Consider the following 22,285-nt stretch of genomic DNA (forward strand, 5'->3'; position numbering starts at 1 on the left):
AGTCATTGTATTTTTCTCAGGTTGACAGTAGCTATAGAATCCATTATCTAATTCACATATACATTATATCTGAGTGTCTGTTTTTTTCAGACACACAAATAGCTTTGTAATATTTATTTTCTCTTCTAACAACAAAAAAACCCTTGTACATGTTTATTTATTAAAACAAAACATTTGAATTGTGAAGTAGAAGTCTTCACGGTTTGATATTTATGAAGCCAGTTGATATTATCATGCAGAGTATCCAGTAACCTTCTCAAGTCTGACTGCAGTGGTTAAACAGATAAAGACTTCTTTTTGCAGAGCCAATGCCTTCTGTCAGTACAGCTCACTGATCTCCATCTGGATGTGTCATAAGCTGCACACTGACCATCAGTAGCATTTGGTTGTTCATATATCCATCCGCTGACACTGAGGGAAGAACATGATGTTTAGATCAAGGCTGATAGATTTATGATTCAAAGTGTTTAGGAATGTGTCTCTTACCTTTCAGTTGGATCACTTCCATCGATCCACTTCCATCTCCCTCCTTCAGCCCTCAGGCCAATCCAGAACCAGTCTGTGTACTGTCTAAAATAACTGAGTGCATCCTGACAAGAGAAAAACATTAATCAAATATTTAAACACTATACTTTAATAAACACACTGATCTACAGACACACAGTGTTTTCGTATGTAGAGAAAATACATTTTATTTCATAATTGTGTCATAAAAACTCCCAGCTTCCTCATTACCTTTTCATCTTCATCATCTACAACAACCAAATCTGAACCCTGTGCTCTGCAGTCTTCTTGAGCTTCTTCCCAGGTTTTCTGATCAGAATGACCAGTGTTATTAATCAGATAGCAGCTGGACTTGATGATGAATCTCCAGCCCTCCTGACAATGTCGACACCATTTCTCTAAAACTACAGAAACCAATAAACAACATTACTGCATTGTGATATTATTATTATTGGTTATTATCGGACCTCATTATTGTGATCTTAACACACCGTTATTTACTTTGGGGCAGTATTTATCAATGCTCCACTGAGCTCGACTGATGTTTTGTATTTGTCCTCTTAAGTTGTTCCTCTCCGTCTCCAGCTCCCGGTTTCGTGTCTCCATCTCCTGGTTTCGCGTCTCCATCTCCTGGTTTCGTGTCTCCATCTCCCGGTTTCGTGTCTCCATCTCCCGGTTTCGTGTCTCCATCTCCTGGTTTCGTGTCTCCAGCTCCTGGTTTCGTGTCTCCAGCTCCTGGTTTCGTGTCTGCATCTCCTGGTTTCGTGTCTCCAGCTCCTGGTTTACTGCGGTCACGTCTGTGATTGGCTTTTCTACGACGCAGAGTTTGTCGTTGAGGTTGCGATTGGTAACTGCAAAATAAAAAAAATTTGCTTTGTAGTCATAGTGATAATGCAATTTTGGTGATGAACATTATAATAATAGACATTACAGGATGGATTCACGTTTCAGATCATCCTTAAAACAATAGGTGTTCATATGGACATTAAAACTGAGTTATATTTTCTGATCATTCCTCCTGTTCATAATTGAGAATAATATTTCTAATGCACTTCCAAAGTAAGAGATAGAGGACAAAGTTCTACTTCAGTTGCCTAAGTTTGCCAAAATCTAATTTTATCTTTACATATCTTTTTTGTTATTTTATAACTCTGCAGCATTAAGTCTAGTCATAGTCTTGCAATGTGTGACCCTGCAAGATCTCCAGTCTTTACATATTATGACAGTCTTTAACGTTAGCTGTGAGATGGTTGTCTTATGATATGAGATGGTGTCAGACATCAGTCTTTTCAAAGTCTGTTCAAAGTCTTCTAGAATATGTTAGGCGTTAGGTTACCCCTGAACACTCTTTAGTGTAGTCTGCCTCTGTGTGCAGGTGGCTTCTGCTTGGTCTGTTTATAGGTTATTTTGGGCTGAATTCTTATGTTAAAACTAGGGCTGTCTGCATTAACGCATTAATCGCGATGCGATTAAGGATCGAGCATAACGCGTAATTTTTTTTTAATCGCATTAATCGCATGCCGGCATTTATTAATTTATTTTACACTTCACTCGGCTTGGCTTTGTGCCTAACAGGCTACTATTTTGACCCTTTGCCGCACCGTTACTTATCATCAAGCTGCGATACTTCCTACTGCTGCAGGCTGCAGGCATGATGGAGAAAGACAGCAGCAACACAGTTCTGAATGGCGCTTTTTATTTTCCAAAACTCCTGGACGGCTCAGTAGACAAGTCGAAAGCCATATGCACATTGTGTAAAGCCGAATTAAAATATCACCGAAGCACGTCAAACTTGAGCTACCACCTACGAGCTAATTAACGTGACTCAGGTTGATATTACCCACTCAGGCAAATCAGTATTTTGGAGAGTGCTACTTGCCAACCTGGGGATGAAACTAAATCCAAAAACAATTAAAGCTGCGAGCAGCGATGGACGGGCCCTTGCGCCTCTGCGCGCGTCGGGGTTACCGGTGGACGCCGATCCTTGCGACCGCGCATTTGCGCAGCACTCAGACGCCGCGAATCGTCAACAATTAAAAGGGAACTCCCCGCCAAGTACAACGATAGCTCACACAAGACTCTACGTCATACGGTTCATTAGCTGTGAAAAGGGGCGTGGCAAAAGCGTAGGGGGCGGGTCAAACCATCACCAATTAAAAAGGAAGTCTGTGCTGAGTTCAATGATACCTCACACAAGACTCTACCTTAGATGGGTCAGCATTAATTCAAAAGGGCGTGGCTTCAACATAGGGGGCGGGCCAAACCATCACCAATGAAGAAGGAAGTCTCTGCTGAGTTCATTGATACCTCCCACAAGGGTCTATCTTGAATTATTCAAATTTTAATAAAGGGGGCGGGGCTTAAGCATAGGGGGCGGGTCAAACCATCACCAATGAAGAAGGAAGTCTCTGCTGAGTTCAATGATACCTCACACAAGGGTATACCTTAAAAAGTTCAAATTGTATGAAAGAGGGCGGGGCTGAAGCATAGGGGGCGGGTCAAACCATGACCAATTAAAAACGAAGTCTCTGCTGAGTTCAATGACACCTCACACAAGACTCTACCTTAAACGGTTCAAATGTTATGAAAGGGGCGTGGTCTGAGTAAGTGGGCGTGGTCATATTATAGGGGGCGGCTCAGTATAACACGTAGACCACACATTCTGAGTTTCATGCAAATCGGATGATGTTTGTCATATAAGGCAGATTTCCTTTTGCCAGCGCTATGACCAAAAGTCAATTTTGGCCTGTAGGTGTCCTCAGGCCTGGACCCTTGTCAATCATGAGAAATTTTGGGCAGACACAACAACGTACACTCAAGTTACAACATCTTCTTTGTTCATCGCTGAACACTCAAAATGGTTGCCACGCCACGCCCACACCGTCTGACAAAAAGTTTTTCTTTTAATAACTTTTCATCGTTAAGGTGTTGGGATGGTACAGACCAAGTTTGAAGTCCATCGGATGAAATCTCCAGGAGGAGTTCGTTAAAGTATAGCACCTTGACTTTTAGGCCTACTTCCTGTTGCCACTAGGGGGCGCTATGACTTTAAGTAAATATCGGCCTTTATTTGTCCTCAGGGTTGGACTCTTATGAATCCTGAAAAGTTTTGAGGTAATCGGACAACGTACACTCGAGTTACACCCACTTCCTGTTTCGGCAGCGAAACGCACAAAATGGCCGCCCTGCCACGGCCACGCCGTCTTAAGATGGCACAGACCGAGTTTGAAGTTGTTCGGATGAAATCTCTAGGAGGAGTTCGTTAAAGTACGACGTGGAAATGGCCAAAATTGCACTAATTTCGAACATTTAATTCAAAATGGCGGACTTCCTGTTGGGTTTAGGGTATGGCTCTAATGAAGTTTTTTGTACATCTTGACATGTTACAGATGTCTACCAAGTTTCGTGAGTCTACGTTAAACGCACTGCAGGGGCTCAATTTTCTTAACTTTCTAGGGGGCACTAGCGAGCCATTTTTGTGCGCCTATTGTTGCCCTAGAGAGACCTCTGGTCTGAGAGAGAAATAAGAATTCAGTTTACTAAATGATGCTCTCTTTAACAGTCAAAGGTGCTTTAAATACATCAAGTCCTACTGTAGAGAAGAAAAAAAGAAGCTGAGCTTTTAAAGACATTTTCACATTTTCAATCTTCAAACTATCACATTTTTTAGCATCATGTTTGATAAATAAATCTCATGTTTAACAATATTAAATGTGTGAAATGTAACTGGACGAGCTGCCACTCTATCCACAGTGCATGCTGGTGCATTAACATAGTTAGCTGCTGCTTCTTCTTCGATTTCCTCTGAAAGATGAAATCGAAAATGTAGACAACATCCTGGCACATTAAAATATAGGACATAATATCTTACACACAGACACATAGTCATTAGAGTTTTTTTACTTACCAATTTCCTCCTGTGGATTTCTGTTCATCCTGAACAAATGTTTAAAGTCCTGCTGCAGTCCTGTATGAGAGCTGTTAGGAGGGAGTCTGCTCCGATGTGATGGTCTTTACTGGACTTCTGCTATGAGATTGTGACTGTTTTCTTTTAATTCAGTAGCTATTAATAACGTGTTGTTGTGAAGGGGAAGTAGGTTATAGTGTGCATTGCTGTCCAAAGTGTCTTATAAGAGCACAATCACAAGGGGAACAAAGTCTGAAATGTACAAAAAAAGTTGTTGTTTGGCAAGTAGCGATTACCTCAAGTCTTCTCCTTTAATGGTGATGAAAAACCTATCATCAACCGACACTAACTTTTATCATAATCAGATTTGATTATTTCTTTCTGCTGAGACTAAAGACCAATCTGACAAACATGAAATTCTTCCTTTTGCTGTTTTCATTAAGTCAAAACTTGGTCAATAACATCATCGTGGTGTGTGTGTTGTTTTGTGACGAAACATGTTGAGAATAAATATCTACATTGAGACGAGCAGCACTGATGGACGCAGTGATGTATTAATAACTCTTAAACATTCAAAACTTCAACACAACTAGTTATCACATATTGTTAATTAATAACAACTGAACATGGTGAGGTGGTGAACTGAAGTCAGACTGCAGAGAGTAAATGTGGGAATAACGATTACTCTTAATATGTTTAAGTATTGATACCTCACGCACATTTCTTCTCACCATATCATGAAGATGAAATCCAGCAGTGTTATTTGCGCTTGTACTGAGTTATAATTGTTCCATAAACACCTCCAACTCAAATCTTAAATCAAAACTCATTCTTAATATTTAATTGGCGCTGTCTCACCGTCACATTGTCCTCCATGGAGCGCAGGAGGAGGAGATGGCCCGACTGCATAGAATACAGGATAGCATCAAATACCCTAGTATTAGATAACTGCAGAACACAGTGTAAATATCTAAATATCTGTCTTTAAAACTGTGCATATATCATCAAATGTCTAAGTCTGAAAATACAGCCGATAAGCTCTCGCGCAATCGTTACCCTCTTTAATACTGTTCATAACAAAACCTGCATGAAGAAAAGTGTGTTTGCCTATTACACTTTATTCTTCAGATTGTATCGTGGGGTGGGGGGGATACAAATAGTTGATGCTGTGATTTTGGCAAATTGTTAACAATCACTCTAATTGTTATAAACATATAAATACTGCAGTGACTCCAATGCGTAATGCTGCCTGATGGCACTGCTGGCCCTGCAGGAGGACTAACCCTCAATGGAAGAATCAGGAGAGAAACTTCAGGGACCATGACGATGACTGGCTAATATGCCGATTTAAATTCCCTTGGATCTATGTACTGAATTGGGTCCAGTAATACAGGTCTCCATTCTGGGGGCAACTGGCTGTTTCCAGAGGGAAATGTCAGACAGCTAAGTGTCTGAAAGGTTTTTTGTTTTTTTTCTCCGCCAGTCGTCATGATTCGGCATGATTCGGTGTAACTGCCAGGGTCATTAACATATTGATCAGCATCCACAAGGGGCTTTGCATGGACCAGTTATGGTTAAAATGGGCGTGTACAGGGCGGGATAAGAAGCTGATCCACGTACGCACGCTTGTAAGTAATCTCTGATTTATAAAGGGAACATTGCTCACAGGTGTACACACGGTTTTATAAATCTGACTTTTTTTTGGCGTACGACATTTTGGGCTTTTGGGCGTACGTACACTTAAGGATCCTACACACAGTTTTATAAATAAGACCCCTGGTGATTGAGATGATTGCTTTCCACCTGTGTTTGGAGTTGGCCAATCAGCTTTTGAGGTGGAAGTCAATAAAAGGAGGACTCCTGAGAGGTGGGATTCTCTCTTGCACTGCGCTGCTGGCTGGTTGCCAGTCTTCCTGTCCTTTAAGCTGTGGCTGTTTGGTAATTAAACTGTAGAGTTTTGTGACGTGGAGGTTGAGGACCTTAGGTAAGTTGGGGTACTCTGTACATCTTGCACGTAGTTGATCTTTGTATAGATACACCAGGTTTAGTGGTTGTTGCCGCCTGTGTAATGTTCTCTTTATCTTTTTTTAGAGAAGCAGGTTAGGTCTTTTGTTTGACTTGTTTTGTTTGTAGCGCTAGTGGTGAGCTATGCCTAGTTTTGTTATATTAATTTCATTTGTTTGGCACAACCTCTAGGTGCCATCTTCCACCATCTTCCACCATCCTGTTGTGAGCTATTTCCATATTTGGAATAAAAACCAAATATTTCACTTCAACACTATATGTAAGATAAAGACAATAACAATGTGTCGCATTTTTCCGCGATGTAATAAAATGTGACTGCTTCTAGATTGATAAAACAATCTATATAGATAAAACACTGCATATTCAAACACTTTACATTAAATGCTGAAACAGGACTTTGCTTGTAGATAGATAAAACACTACTTAATATTATTTGCATTAAATGCTGAAGAAAAACAAGTGATGCTGTTCCTCCATTTTGGCTCATGAGTAGCAACAATATAATCGGTAACACAGGAAACAGGAAGCTGAGCAGTCTGTCTGTCCCTCTCATCAATCTGCTGATATACAAATTATAAACCTCACATCTCTAACAAAGCAGAATTAAAGCACATTCATAGTTAATAATTAACAGTTTAGTGCCCTTTCAGGCAAATCATTATAATTTTCACTAGCCATACTTATATTATCCAATTCACCTATACGTTACCAACACAGTCTCACTCCCTACTCGTCAAATGTATGATGCATGGTCAAGGACCCTGGCGTCAAGTTTCAACGAAATAGGGGTACCCTTGACGTTATTTTTCGACGAGGGGGGTCCGTCAGATAGACATTCATGTTATTCCCTCACCGTCGGATATCGACGAAGGAAAAAAACACGCCACCGGCCCCTTAACTCGAAATCTGTGACAGTTATTGGTATTTTTAGCCCAATAACCGCTGTTTTAATCAACATTATTCACGAGATATTATCATGGTTTATATGTATTTCTTTTTATGTTATTATTTCGGTATATTTCGGCCAGGGAAGCTGGATTGCTTTTTTGTTGATTTATATTTTTTAAACTATAATGCTACATCTATCAACATTTATTTAGATGTTATCATGGTATTCATTTCTTTACTTTAACAATATTATTTCGGTCTTATTACTGGTGAAATATTACAGTATAGGCTAATACAGAACATTACGATATGATCCGAGCAGGAAGCATTCAAAGCCGATAGGCCTATCCCACAATGCAATGCGGCCATTCATTTCAAAGAATCGGGCAGCGATCAGCTGGTCTTTAACGCCAGGATCGCTTCAATATACATATATACAGTCAGTGGTCAGTATCACTACAATATACATATATACAGTCAGTGGTCAGTATCACTTCAATATACATATATACAGTCAGTGGTCAGTATCACTTCAATATACATATATACAGTCAGTGGTCAGTATCACTACAATATACATATATACAGTCAGTGGTCAGTATCACTTCAATATACATATATACAGTCAGTGGTCAGTATCACTTCAATATACATATATACAGTCAGTGGTCAGTATCACTTCAATATACATATATACAGTCAGTGGTCAGTATCACTTCAATATACATATATACAGTCAGTGGTCAGTATCACTACAATATACATATATACAGTCAGTGGTCAGTATCACTACAATATACATATATACAGTCAGTGGTCAGTATCACTTCAATATACATATATACAGTCAGTGGTCAGTATCACTTCAATATACATATATACAGTCAGTGGTCAGTATCACTACAATATACATATATACAGTCAGTGGTCAGTATCACTTCAATATACATATATACAGTCAGTGGTCAGTATCACTTCAATATACATATATACAGTCAGTGGTCAGTATCACTACAATATACATATATACAGTCAGTGGTCAGTATCACTACAATATACATATATACAGTCAGTGGTCAGTATCACTTCAATATACATATATACAGTCAGTGGTCAGTATCACTTCAATATACATATATACAGTCAGTGGTCAGTATCACTACAATATACATATATACAGTCAGTGGTCAGTATCACTACAATATACATATGTACAGTCAGTGGTCAGTATCACTACAATATACATATATACAGTCAGTGGTTGTATCACCAGCAACAACACGTTGCTCAGTTTTGTTCCAGGAAGTTATGAACCATAATAACGTTTAAACGAATCCGCGGAAAACTCCGGAAGTGACGTAGTACGTCCCGCTCGGCGGATACGAAGATAAAAATATATAGGCCTAACATTCGTAATATTAATGTTTTTTTCTAATGTTGTATTTGAGGAGTTAAACAATAAAGATAGTTATAATATTAAAATACAGTTTCATGTATTTGTCTACGTTTAAACGAATCTGCGGAAGTGACGTGGAAATTCCACATCTCGTCTGTGAAAGAATGTTCCACGTTGTACGTGAGACTTTACACAATAAAATACTTATAATGAAAAAATTGTGTTTATATTTAGCACTTTGATTTGCCTTATATATATTATATAAAAAACCTACAGTTGAGTGTTTACAAATACAGCTTAATGGCTTGTTTGACTAATTTGAATTTGTTTTGAATTGTACTGCTGTGAAAAACAATTTAAACTATATATAAAGAGAAGCATTTTTTATTTTATTTTCCATACATAGTTATTTAAAAACGCAATTTTCTAATTTTGCAGTTGATGAATATTAATAGCAAAGACTAAAGGGGAAAAAAATGAGTATATTTATGTGTGGGACTTAGTTTGATTTAAAATCACACTGCTGTTTTGAAATATCAATTTATGGTAGGCCTAGCATATTCATTATTATATTCAGAAGATGATCCTCATATCAATCACCGTGGTTACAGCTTGTACCTTTTCAAAATTAAGAAGGGACTAGTTTTAAGAAGCATTTTCAGGAAATTAAAAGGATAAGCAGATTGTTACCGAGGTTTTTGTTCACTGAGTAAGATGTATATTGTTTGGGTATGTATACATATACATATATATATATATATATATATATATATATATATATATATATATATATATATATATATATATATATATATATGTGTATGTATGTATATATATATATATGTTGTGTATATATATATGGCATTTTTGGCACACTTCTACCTCAGCACTATTGCACAAAGACAAAACTCACACATCTCATTAAACCATTTGACAAGCTGAGAAAAGGGTCATGACATGGGTCAGAGCAGTGGTTCCCAACCTTTTTTCCTTGGTGCCCCCCCCCTACTCATGTCTAAGAAAAACTGACCCCCCCCCTTTGAAACTGAAGTTGAGGTAACTCTCGAGATAGAGCTGGGTCAGAGGATATCAGAGGTCATAAATGATGAACCAATCATCGGCTCTGCTCCTACAGGCCCAATGGTGTTCATATGGACAACATGCACCTATGGCTGGAAGGCCCGTGTTGAAAGTGTGTGTTATCATTTAGAGCAAACACCCACGGTGAATCAGATGGTTTATGTTATACAAGGCTGCATTACAGAGAATTTTATTATGACTCTCATGAAGGTTGTGTAAGGAATAGAAACCAGTCTCTCCAGGCAAGCACACAGAATATGGTCTGCTCTATCTTTATTCTCCATGCCAAGTATGAGCTCTTATCCTCTGGCAGAAGATATGGGTAAACTTAACATTTCTAAACTATAAAAACCTTGATGATGATATAGGCCTAATTTGGACCTACCTCATTTAAAACTTTAAATAATGTTGCTTGAGATTGAGGGTGTGCAATAGCTTCATGATATGAAGCATGGTTGTGTTGCTCTTGTCACGGTTTGTGAAAGATGAGCAATAGATTGTTGCTGTGTGATGTGCTTCAGTCTAGCCTATATCACTTTGTTCATGTTGTTTTTTTATTTTAAGTATGTCATCTGTATGATAAAACAATATGTCAAGTGTTATTTGTGAAGCATTTGAACTCAAGGCAAATATCCCTCTGGGGACAATAAAGTATCTCCTGCTAAGTGGTCTCCATGATGTGTAAAAATTAAAACGTTGTCGTAGGACTATAGCAAACACATCGTTGGAAAGGTCTCAAGCTGGAGAGTAACATATGTCAGTCTGAAGAGGATACATTACTCCTGCTTTGAAATATTGACCTCTGAACCTTGAACCCAGTACATGTATGAAGGCCTGTCATTTAGCAACAGAAGGTTCTACACACATAAAACCAGCTGTTATAGAAAGCTCTGGACCTCCGCTGTCATGTAGATATGGTCACCAAAGTTTATCCACTGTAAGCACTGTCAAATATGGTAATAAGCTATATTCACCTATTTAACGATTCGATTTTTAAAATCTGATGACACTGGTGTGTTCCCCATCCCAAAAAAACCCCAGGGTGTATCCAAAATTATACACTGCCAACTTCTACTTATGAGAAATATACCAATATACTTTAAAACTACAACTCCCATAAGAAACGCCACAGAAGCTGTTACAAAGCTTGAGCACTTGTAGTTTTTCCGGGGTGGGTGGGGGGACTCGTTCGGCTCCTCTTTCTGCTGTCTGCCGTGAAATGGCCCGCCGGCCGGCCGAGCACACAATATATGAGACAAATACATGAAACTGTATTTTATTATTATAACTATCTTTATTGTTTAACTCCTCAAATACATCGTTAGAAAAAAACATCAATATTACGAATATTATATATTTTTATCTTCGTATCCGCCGAGCGGGACGTACTACGTCACTTCCGGAGTTTTTCGCGGATTCGTTTAAACGTTATTATGGTTCATAACTTACTGGAACAAAACTGAGCAACGTGTTGTTGCTGGTGACACAATCACTGACTGTATATATGTATATTGTAGTGATACTGACCACTGACTGTATATATGTATATTGAAGTGATACTGACCACTGACTGTATATATGTATATTGAAGTGATACTGACCACTGACTGTATATATGTATATTGTAGTGATACTGACCACTGACTGTATATATGTATATTGTAGTGATACTGACCACTGACTGTATATATGTATATTGTAGTGATACTGACCACTGACTGTATATATGTATATTGTAGTGATACTGACCACTGACTGTATATATGTATATTGTAGTGATACTGACCACTGACTGTATATATGTATATATGTATATTGAAGTGATACTGACCACTGACTGTATATATGTATATTGTAGTGATACTGACCACTGACTGTATATATGTATATTGTAGTGATACTGACCACTGACTGTATATATGTATATTGTAGTGATACTGACCACTGACTGTATATATGTATATTGAAGTGATACTGACCACTGACCACTGACTGTATATATGTATATTGTAGTGATACTGACCACTGACTGTATATATGTATATTGAAGTGATACTGACCACTGACTGTATATATGTATATTGTAGTGATACTGACCACTGACTGTATATATGTATATTGTAGTGATACTGACCACTGACTGTATATATGTATATTGAAGCGATCCTGGCGTTAAAGACCAGCTGATCGCTGCCCGATTCTTTGAAATGAATGGCCGCATTGCATTGTGGGATAGGCCTATCGGCTTTGAATGCTTCCTGCTCGGATCATATCGTAATGTTCTGTATTACAGCATATACTGCAATATTTCACCGGTAATAAGACCGAAATAATATTATTAAAGTAAAGAAATGAATACCATGATAACATCTAAATAAATGTTGATAGATGTAGCATTATAGTTTAAAAAATATAAATCAACAAAAAAGCAATCCAGCTTCCCTGGCCGAAATATACCGAAATAATAACATAAAAAGAAATACATATAAACCATGATAATATCTCGTGAATAATGTTGATTAAAACAGCGATTATTGGGCTAAAAATACCAATAACTGTCACAGATTTCGAGTTAAGGGGCGGGGGGCGTGTTTTTTTCTTTCGTCGATATCCGACGGTGAGGGAATAACATGAATGTCTATCTGACGGACCCCCCTCGTCGAAAAATAACGTCAAGGGTACCCCTATTTCGTTGAAAATTGACGCCAGGGTCCTTGACCATGCATCATACATTTGACGAGTAGGGAGTGAGACTGTGTTGACGTTACATATGAGTTTCTGTTTATTAGAGACAAACGGCTTTGAAAATAATTCACTGTAAAGATATCCTTTCTTTTTCAAAAAAGGTCCTTTACATTTCTATTCATGAAAACAGAGCACAAAACATTTAAATTGTGAAATAGAGCTTTTCATAGTTTGATATTTATGAAGCCAGTTGATATTATCATGCAGAGTATCCAGTAACCTTCTCAAGTCTGACTGCAGTGTTTAAACACATAAAGCCTTCTTTTTGCAGATCCATCGCCTTCTCTCAGCACAGCTCGCTGATATCCAACTGTATGTTTTCCATCTTTTGACTTGGAAAGAAACCGCACACTGACCGTCAGAAGGAGGTGGTAGTGGTTCAGATGTCCAGCCGCTGACACCGAGGGAAGAACATGATGTTTAGACCAAGGCTGATAGATTTATGATTCAAAGTGTTTAGGAATGTATCTCTTACTTTTCAGTCAGATCACTTCCATCGATCCACTTCCATCTCCCTCCTTCAGCTCTCAGGCCAATCCAGTATGTGTAAAGGTGCCAGCTGTTACTTTGGGTTACGTACTGACAAGAGAAACGGTCATAAGATATTCAAAAACAACACTTAAATAATCACACTGTGATCTACAGATTCAGTGCGTTTAGACGTACATAACAATACATTTTTTTATTTCATAATTGCATCATAAAAACAGCTGGTTTTCTTATTACCTGTTCATCTTTATGATCTATAACGATGAAATCTGAACTCCGTCCTCTGCAGTCTTCTCGAGCTTCTTCCCAGGTTTTCTGATCAGGAAGATCAGCGTCATAAAACAGATAGCAGCTGGACTTGTTGAGTACCCAGCCCTCCTGACAAGCTTTACACGGTCTCTCTGAAACTACAAAGACAAACAACATTACAACGTATTACTAATGGTTATTACTGGACCCATTTAATGGGATCTGAACATACCTTTATTTACTTTGGGGCTGTATTTATCACTGCTCCACTGAGCTTGAGTGATTGGTCCTCTTTAATGTCCCGTTGACACGAAGGGAAGACGCAGATATTTTCCTGCGGTTTGGCCTCTCATTTACATGAAAACCCCGTTTTTATCACAGAAAACGATTATTTATAAAAACTCCGGCCAAAGTGTAGATTTTGGAAAACTTTGTTTGCACATTCGCATGTAAACTGAGACAAACGGAGATTTAGGCAGCCGAGAGAGAGAAAGACGACGTGATTGGTTGCTGTTGTTGCTATTGTCGGGATTCTGATTGGCTAACGTGGGCTTGAGCTTCTCGTTACACCGCCACCTACAGGTCTGGCATGCTCTTAACTGGATTGACGGCATTTAAACATCGGTACATATAAACGAATTTTCTGAATGCCGAGAGGTTGAAATGTCCGTTTATGAAAATAGCCAGCCACGTGTAATTGTAGCATAAGTTGTTCCTCACTTTTACTCTCATGACTTAATGTGCTTAAACTGCAAAATGAAAATGAGCTTCTTAGTCATTGTGGTGATTTATTATTTATTTTTTTGTATCGATTTATGACACTTGTTTAACATAATAATGATAGACATTACAGGATGGATTCACATCATATCTATTTTCGAACAATAGTCAGGTGTCCATATGTTTGTCAAAAGAAGTTTTTTAACTTTAAAATATTTTTCTTGTGTTTTTATCACTCTGTAGCAGAAGTGCTGCCTGGAGAAACAGAGTGAACTAAAAAGGTTGTGTTGGGGACCAAGAAGCTGGTTAAACAGTGATTTGGCTCAGATTGAGCTGAAGGCAAGACAAAGGATCTTGGCCTACATGTGAATCCCAAAGCCAGTTTCACCAAACTCCTACAAGCCACCACTTTGGAAAATGGAGACTGTGCATTCAACACGAGGACGGCAAGGCAAACTGCTTCACACCTGTGATAAGGTTGCACTTTTCCCATTGGCTATCGGGTCTTTGAATGCACCACCCCGCCACTAGGAGGCGGAGGAAGGATAAAAGCTGTCGGTGCGTGTGTTTCTTCGCTTTCACGGTAACCCCCGGTTGCTGACAGGAAGCACTAGTCCGGACTAGCTAGCTAGCATCACCTCGCTGGTCGAGTTTTGAGCTGGGACAATTTTATATCGGCCTGATATACAAAGGGGATCCGAGGAAATACTGGCCGAGTATTCCTTCGTCTGCAGCGGGTTTAATCAGCCTGGATTCAAGAAAAGGACGGAGTTCTGTTTCTTGTTTTGTCGACCTGGATCACGTATCGTCTCCTGCTCGGGACGAAACGGATCGTTAAACTCTGGCAAGAGATTTAACTGACAAACAACGCACACCGTAAGGCTGTACACAGTTCTGGGAAGATGTTAGAACTAGTGCGTTTTGGTTTGTTATTAATCAGCAAAGGGTTTGCTACCACTTGTTGCCATTAAGGTGATCTGATTAATCATGTACTGGTCCATATGTGACTATAAATCTGTTCTGTGAATGTATAATCGATCATTATACCGTTGGTTATGTTGTGTTTAGTAGCTGGGTATAACTGTAATCGCTACCTGCTTAAATCATTCCTTTCACGGAGTTATTAGTTACTGTCTGCGAGAAAATTGCGAAAATCAGCTGTTAGCCACTGGAGTGGTTATAGTGACGTTTTCCTCAGCAAAACAAAAGTCCCAGAGTCTGTCCTAACTACACGTTAGCCCAGACCTGAGTAGCTGAGGGGGACTGGGTCATTATCGATAACTAAGATCAGAGTGCCTCTTTTCTTTACTCGTCTTCTCGTTCTTCTTTTACACACACACACACACACACACACACACACACACACACACACACACACGACACAGGCTAGCCGCGTAGCTCCCGAGCTAACGCTGTAGTTTAGCCTAGTGGAATCGGCTTACGTTCGTACAGAGCTAACACAGGAACTAGCTACCATACCGGCTAAGCGTGTGCGTTGCCTAGCAACCCCCCCGGCTTCTTCAGCCCCTTCTCCGTGCACCCAGCACCACTACCGCCCTCTTGAGGCTAAATAGTTTGTGCAGCTCACAGGAGTAGCCATTTTTGGAGTTGTTTTTGTGTTAGAACTACACTTCGACACCGCCCCTCCTTTTTCACTCACTCTCTCACACACACACTCACACACACACAGACACAGACGTGTCCATGCTGCTTTGTTTTTGCTTTGTTTTGGTTGTGATATTATCCTAAGATATAGGATAATAAGTTTATTATCGAAGGATTATTGATTAGCTACTGATAATTGTGACGTTAATAAATCTTATTATAACTTAATTAGCAGTTGCTTGTGATTATTTGTGTACCTGTTGTAATAATTGTCGATCAGGTCCGTGCTTGGATTCACCCCTTCCTTTATTTCCTTTTTAAAGGATTACCACAGAAATGAGACTGTTCCACAGTAGATTATTGGTCCCTGACTTGCAGGGTGGTGCCCCGTTTTGATTGTTTGTCGATTTGATAAAGTTATTAATAACCATATTCATAACTTTATTAATATTGATAAAACGTCTTTGATCATTTGCCAATGATCAAATCTGTACCCTACAAGCATCCTACAGTTAACTCAGACTGCTAAAGCCTCCCTTCAAATCAACATTGGAATACATCTTTGAAAATGACCAGTAAGAGGCCGACTGATCTCATGTAGTGGCTTATGTATGACACGTCAATTCAGATGCCATTATTGGCGTGTTAGGAAGACGCATACTCGCTTTCTAGCGTGTTCATCAACTTTTGACTTACATTACCTTGCGATTGCGTGTGAATTTACGCCGTCAAACAACACAGGACTTTCATCCGGGAGACCGGGGATCGCGTCCCACGTGTCACGTTTCCTAAAGTCAACCGTCGCTTTCTTATTTTCCTAAACCCAACCCGTTCCCCGTGATGCTAATTCCTCGAGCCGTCTTTCCTGCTCCGTGTCTGTGTCGCTCTTACGCTGTACTCTACCGATAGGATCCCAAAATGGTGGGAGGGCTCAGACGTGTCACGTGACAGCAAGCTGCAACGTGCTGTATATGGCAGACATACAGGTAGCCGTATATACATACATGCGCATAGCTCAAAATGCGTACAGATAACCCTACCATTTGGCTTTAGAAACTGGCCTGTATGTTTACGTGACGTCATTACGTCATGTTGGAAGAGGAGGAAGGATTACACCAAGCAATAACTGTTTCTATGAACATATGGGCATTAGACAGACTTCATCAAATCCTTTAAAATAAGGACTAACAACAAGTTAAGACAGTGGTACTCACAGTAGATACGGAGGCCCATGATGACCAACAGTATCAGCCAAAACACTGCTATCAGTAGAAAATACTGAGAGAAGCAGAGAAACCTCTGGTCTGAGAGAGAAATAAGAATTCAGTTTACTAAATAATGTTAATTTAACAGTAAAATGTGTTTTAAATACATCAAGTCTTACGGTACAGAAAAAAGAAGCTGAGCTTTTAAACATTCACATTTTCAATCTTCAAACATACACAGTTTTTAACATCATGAATGATAAATAAATGTCATGTCTCACAATATTAAATGTGTGAAATGTACCTGGACGAGCTGCCATTTTCTCCCCGGTGCATGCTGGTACATTAACATAGTCATCTTCTTCTTCCTCGATTTCCTCTGAAAGATAAACATCAAACACAAATGTAGACAACATCCTGGCACATAAACATTTAGTAGATTTACATACAGAAACATAAACATTAGAGTATTTTTAATTACCATTTTCCTCCTGTGGATTTCTGTTCATCCTGAACAAATGTTTAAAGTCCTGCTGTAGTCCTGTATGAGAGCTGTTAGGAGGGAGTCTGCTCTGCTGTGATGGTCTTTACTGGACTTCTACTTTGAGGATGTGACTGTTTTTCAATTAGGCAGCTAATAATAATGTGTTGTTGTGAACAGGAAATCTACGTGGGCATTACTGCCCAAAGTGTCTTATAAGATAAGACCACAGGGGAAACAAAGTCTGACTCTCGTAGCCTAAAATAATTTCATGTTAATAAACAAATGTTTGGTCTTAACATGGCTGTGGTAACGTTTACAGTGTACCAGTTGTTGATTGGTTAGCCGCTAAGGTCTCAAGTTTTCTCCTTTTAAAGGTGTTAATTCACACTTCAAGCAACGTTTGTGTCCGGTTCCCTTTTTGGGTGACAAATAGATTACCGCCGTCCAAGTACGTAGGTTTTTTTTCAACAAGGGAGGTGAAACATTACAACCGGAGGTCAGGGGTCCTCCCACATAACATTTTCAACGTCAAACACTTAATTTCTTAGGATTCTGGGGAATTTTTTACACCATATACAATCTATGTTGCAAATGTCTTTATTTATTAAAGAAATTATCATGACCCATCCTTCAAGACCATCGGTGAGGGTAGGAACGAAAACTGATCGAGATCTTTGCCTTCTGGCTCAGCTTTTTTTTTTGTTAATATGGTGTGATAAATTTGCTGCGCTGATAATAGAATAGGATGCCTTTTATTGTCATCATACACATGTACAACGAGATTGAAGCAACTCCTTTTCCAGTGTCGATATGTTCGTAAGAGAAATGTATCAACGTGGAGTAAAATAAGTAGTGCAAAAGAATGGGGGATAAGGTGCACAGTTTTTAGACCCTATATACATGTATAAAATAGAAAAAAAGATAAATATGGTTTGTATACAGTGTGATACACATTGTGAAATAATGATATTGCACAGCAATGAAATTGCACAGAATTATTGTGTTATCAAAAGTATTAAATATGAAATATTGCACATTTGATGGGTAGAAGAAAGTCTGGAGGTTGGGGGTAGACTGTGAAGTGAAGTCAGTGCATGTGTGAGTTCAAAGTGGTTATGGCTTTTGGGAAGAAACTGTTCTTGAATGTGTTAGTCCTTGTTCTGATGCACCTGTCGTGCCTCCCTGAGGGCGACAGGTCAAACGGATCAAACCCAGGGCGGGAGCTGTCCTTGGTGACGTGTTCTGCTCTGCTGAGGCAGTGGGAGGTGTAGATGTCCGTCAGGGAGGGGAGAAGGCAGCCGATGATCTTCTGTGCTGCTTTTACTACTCTCTGTAGCCTATCCCTGTCTGCCACGGTGCAGCTGCAGTACCATACAGGGATACAGTACGTCAGCAGGCTCTCGATGGGCGAGCGGTAGAAGATTAGCAGCAGGTTGGAGTCCAGGTTGTGCTTCCTGACCCCCTCAGTCACATTAGATACAAGAGACCGAGACAAAGTGACAGGCTACCATTCATTTTCAATGGGAGGGGCTGTTTGCCAGCGATGAGCTCGCCGCTGCCACAAGCAAGACGGGGCCAAAATAGACAAGAAGTCTATTTCATGCAAATGCTGAGCGATGCGACAAAGCGACGTATGTCAGTGACTCGAGGGCGAAGAAAATAATTCAAGAAGGTGGAAAACGCTTCAGGACATCGTATTTCTGTATATATCTGATATGTTTGGCATTTTATCTCATATATTTCGTTACTTTTATAGAGAAATACTTTTAAATCCAAAAACATCGTTCTTGTGACTTAACAATACCTCTGAAGTAACTTTTAAGACGTGCTTGAAGGTAGGACCGGAGAATTTCTGTTTACTGTTGGCAAGCAACCAGAAGTAGGCTAGGTACGCCCAGGATAGCCCACAAGCGAGTGCATGTCGCTCTCTTTTGTAGCTAATGTGACTGTGGGGTGATAACCCTCAGGAAGTGTAGCCGCTGTTGAGCCTTCTTGATGACCACTGTGATGTTATCTGTCCAGGAGATGTCAGCGGAGATAAGGACGCCAAGACCGATTTCCCGCTCCATTGTCCCCTCACTCGCGAACAAGACCCCAAGGAATTTGAAATCCTTGACTTGGGGTAATATTATTATTCTGTATTGTTCAAAACTTTCTACATATTCAAAACCTCTTCACGTGTTTCAGGAGGTTTTTTTAGGAATCATGTACTTATCAGCAACAACTCTATTACAGAATGAGACCTTGTTAAAGCTCCAAAGTTTAAATCTACATGAAAGACAAGAAATCACATCTTTATTTGTCACGCCCTGTTGTGTTCTTTAACCCCTCGATGTAGCACAAATAGACAGTTATTGTTTTCTGTACATGTTTTGAGCCCCCTGAACAGTTATTTTTACCTCTTTTGGGGAGTGGGTTGTCTTTCATATTTTTTGAGGGGGACAAATCTACTTCTAAATATATGGGACATTGACCTTAAAGGGGTGATAGAATGCAAAACCGATTTTACCTTGTCATAGTTGAAAAATGAGATTGGTGGGTAAATAGGACATACATAGAACCTCAAAATCTCATTGACACCTTTCCTCTGCAAATCTCCCAAACTGAAAACGGGCAAATCCCAACGAGCCACCGAGTTGGCTCCTCCTCATTTGGCTCTAGTCTCTAGTCTTTGTCACGCCCCAACATTTACATATGCTACACCACATCTTCTGAATCTAGGTTGCGCAGATCTCTGCTATTCCATTACAAAATTCACTTCTGAGACTTTTTTTATGCGAGAAATCAACTATGTAAAGCTCAAATATGGGCCGTTTTATGAAAATTGATGGCTAATTGCAAATTTGGTAAGGCAAGGCAGCTTTATTTGTATAGCACATTTCAGCAACAGGGCAATTCAAAGTGCTTCACATAAAACATTAAAGAGTAGTTAGAAAACGATTAAAAAACAAATTAAAACATTAAAAGACAAGAATAAAATTGACAGTGCAGTATAAGAATTTAAAGAACAGAGATAAAATACGCAAATAAAAGTTACAGTGCAGTATAAGAAATTAAACATTAAACAGCAGATTATCGAGTGTCATACAGTGTCATCGATGCAACTTCAGTATAACAAATGAACAGTTATTTAAAGAAAGGCAACATAAAAAAGATAGGTCTTTAGTTTTGATTTAAAAGAACTGAGAGTTGCTGCAGTTTTCTGGGCATTTGTTCCAGATATGTGGAGCATAAAAACTGAATGCTGCTTCTCCTGTTTAGTTGGGACTCTGGGGACAGAAAGCAGACCTGTCCCAGACCACCTGAGAGGTCTGGGTGGGTCATAGTGTAGCAGCAGATCAGAAATGTATTTTGGCCCTAAACCGTTTAGTGATTTATAAACCAGCAAAAGTATTTTGAAATCAATTATTTGAGGCACAGGAAGCCAGTGTAGAGACTTCAGTACTGGAGTGATGTGATCCACTTTCTTGGTCTTAGTGAGGACTCGAGCAGCAGCGTTCTGAATCAGCTGTAGCTGTCTGGTAAGGCAGTGTCGGACTTCACAAGCTCCACAATCTGCCGGGACAGGTTTGCTGCCTTCTCTGTCGGCCTTTCCCCCTTCACAGACCCAACAAAAAATTGTTGGATCACCCTCCCCTCAACAAAGAATAAAAAGACATGACCCTCCCCTATTTTCCTCTGGTGGTACATTCCATGAATACTAAACGGTCCCTTAGAACAAGTATATCGTACAAGAGAGAGTTGTGGATCTAACGCTGTGTGTGTGTGTGTGTGTGTGTGTGTGTGTGTGTCTGTCTGTCTGTCTGTCTGAAATATGAGACCTGCTGTATTGTCTCCAATAAATGTGTGAGTGGTTCCTCAACCAACCAGTGCACAGCTCATCTAAATATTCACGAGCATACCATATTTGGAAGAAAAGCTGTCGTTCCAAAAAGAGCCATTACACAGGGATGCATAAGGGCCAAAATAAAATAGGACATGGGACATTTTCAGCCCAACCAATGTTACATCCCCTATAAGGAGACCTTAAGGAACAGTGTGAAATACCCTATTTAATCATTCTATCACCCCTTTAAATACAGTACTTAGAGTAAATGTACTTAGTTACATTCCATCACTGCCTCAGGACAATTTTAGTTATAAGCCGTTTTTCTAAAATCAATCTTCAAAATCTTTCCACTGTGATGGTTTTTAGATGACTTCTGCTTTAAAGGAGAACTCCGGGCAAGTTTTCCGTTAATCTTGATTGCTATATGTATATGAGTACTGCCGATAGCAAAAAAACGAGCCGAATCGGTGCTAGCAACACGGAGCTGCTGCAGCTCCCACTCAGCTAAAATGGCAGTTATGGGGGCATAAGATAAAGAGTGCCTTTGTGCCTCTTAACAGACACAAAATGCAATTAAAATGTCTGTGCAACATGAACAGGGCCCTTACATGCCAACAAGATGCATTTAGCAACTTAGCTATTGTTTAAATTCACCTACCCTCTTAGCTGCTAGCTGCCGTCTGGGATGAGTGAGTTTGTTCAGCCAGGCTCCGGTAATAATCATCACGCAGCAGTTCCATGTGTATTTGTAGCATATATATCCATTTTGTGTGCTGTCGTTGGTGAATATGAGTCTTTGCAGTGGCGAATTGTGTGGTAGTTTCCTTAGCCAGGCTAGCAGCCCTGACCGGCATCCAGCTTCTACTTCCACCCCGCCTCCCTCGCCTGCCGCGCCGACAACAATCCACAGGCGCCCGCTGGTCTGGTGGAGGTCCTCCAGAGGACAGTTCATGCTTTCGCTGCGAAATTTTGAAGTTTATTCCCCCCTCAAAAATAGGTAATTGAGCACTGTAGTGGTTATGATCATATCAGTGACTATGTAACTACATGGAAACAGACCAAATGATGCCTGTTTCTTGTACAGTATAATAGCGTTACTGAAGGCTAGCTCTAGCTCCATAGTTCCCTTGTGAACACCTCCGCTCTTCACTCTTCACAC

At 39.7% G+C, this 22,285-nt stretch overlaps 1 long non-coding RNA gene across 1 annotated transcript; it reads right to left on the minus strand.

Moving 5' to 3' along the window:
- Nucleotides 1-267: 267 nt before the first annotated feature.
- LOC114556661 (uncharacterized) lies at nucleotides 268-869 on the minus strand. The gene is made up of 3 exons (XR_003692724.1): nucleotides 736-869; nucleotides 487-590; nucleotides 268-411 (listed from the first exon to the last, which is right to left on the minus strand). It is a non-coding gene; the product is annotated as an uncharacterized LOC114556661 (long non-coding RNA).
- Between the last annotated feature and the right edge of the window lie 21,416 nt (nucleotides 870-22,285).

The sequence above is a fragment of the Perca flavescens genome, chromosome 6 (assembly GCF_004354835.1).
Source record: "Perca flavescens isolate YP-PL-M2 chromosome 6, PFLA_1.0, whole genome shotgun sequence".
Lineage (NCBI taxonomy): Eukaryota > Metazoa > Chordata > Actinopteri > Perciformes > Percidae > Perca > Perca flavescens.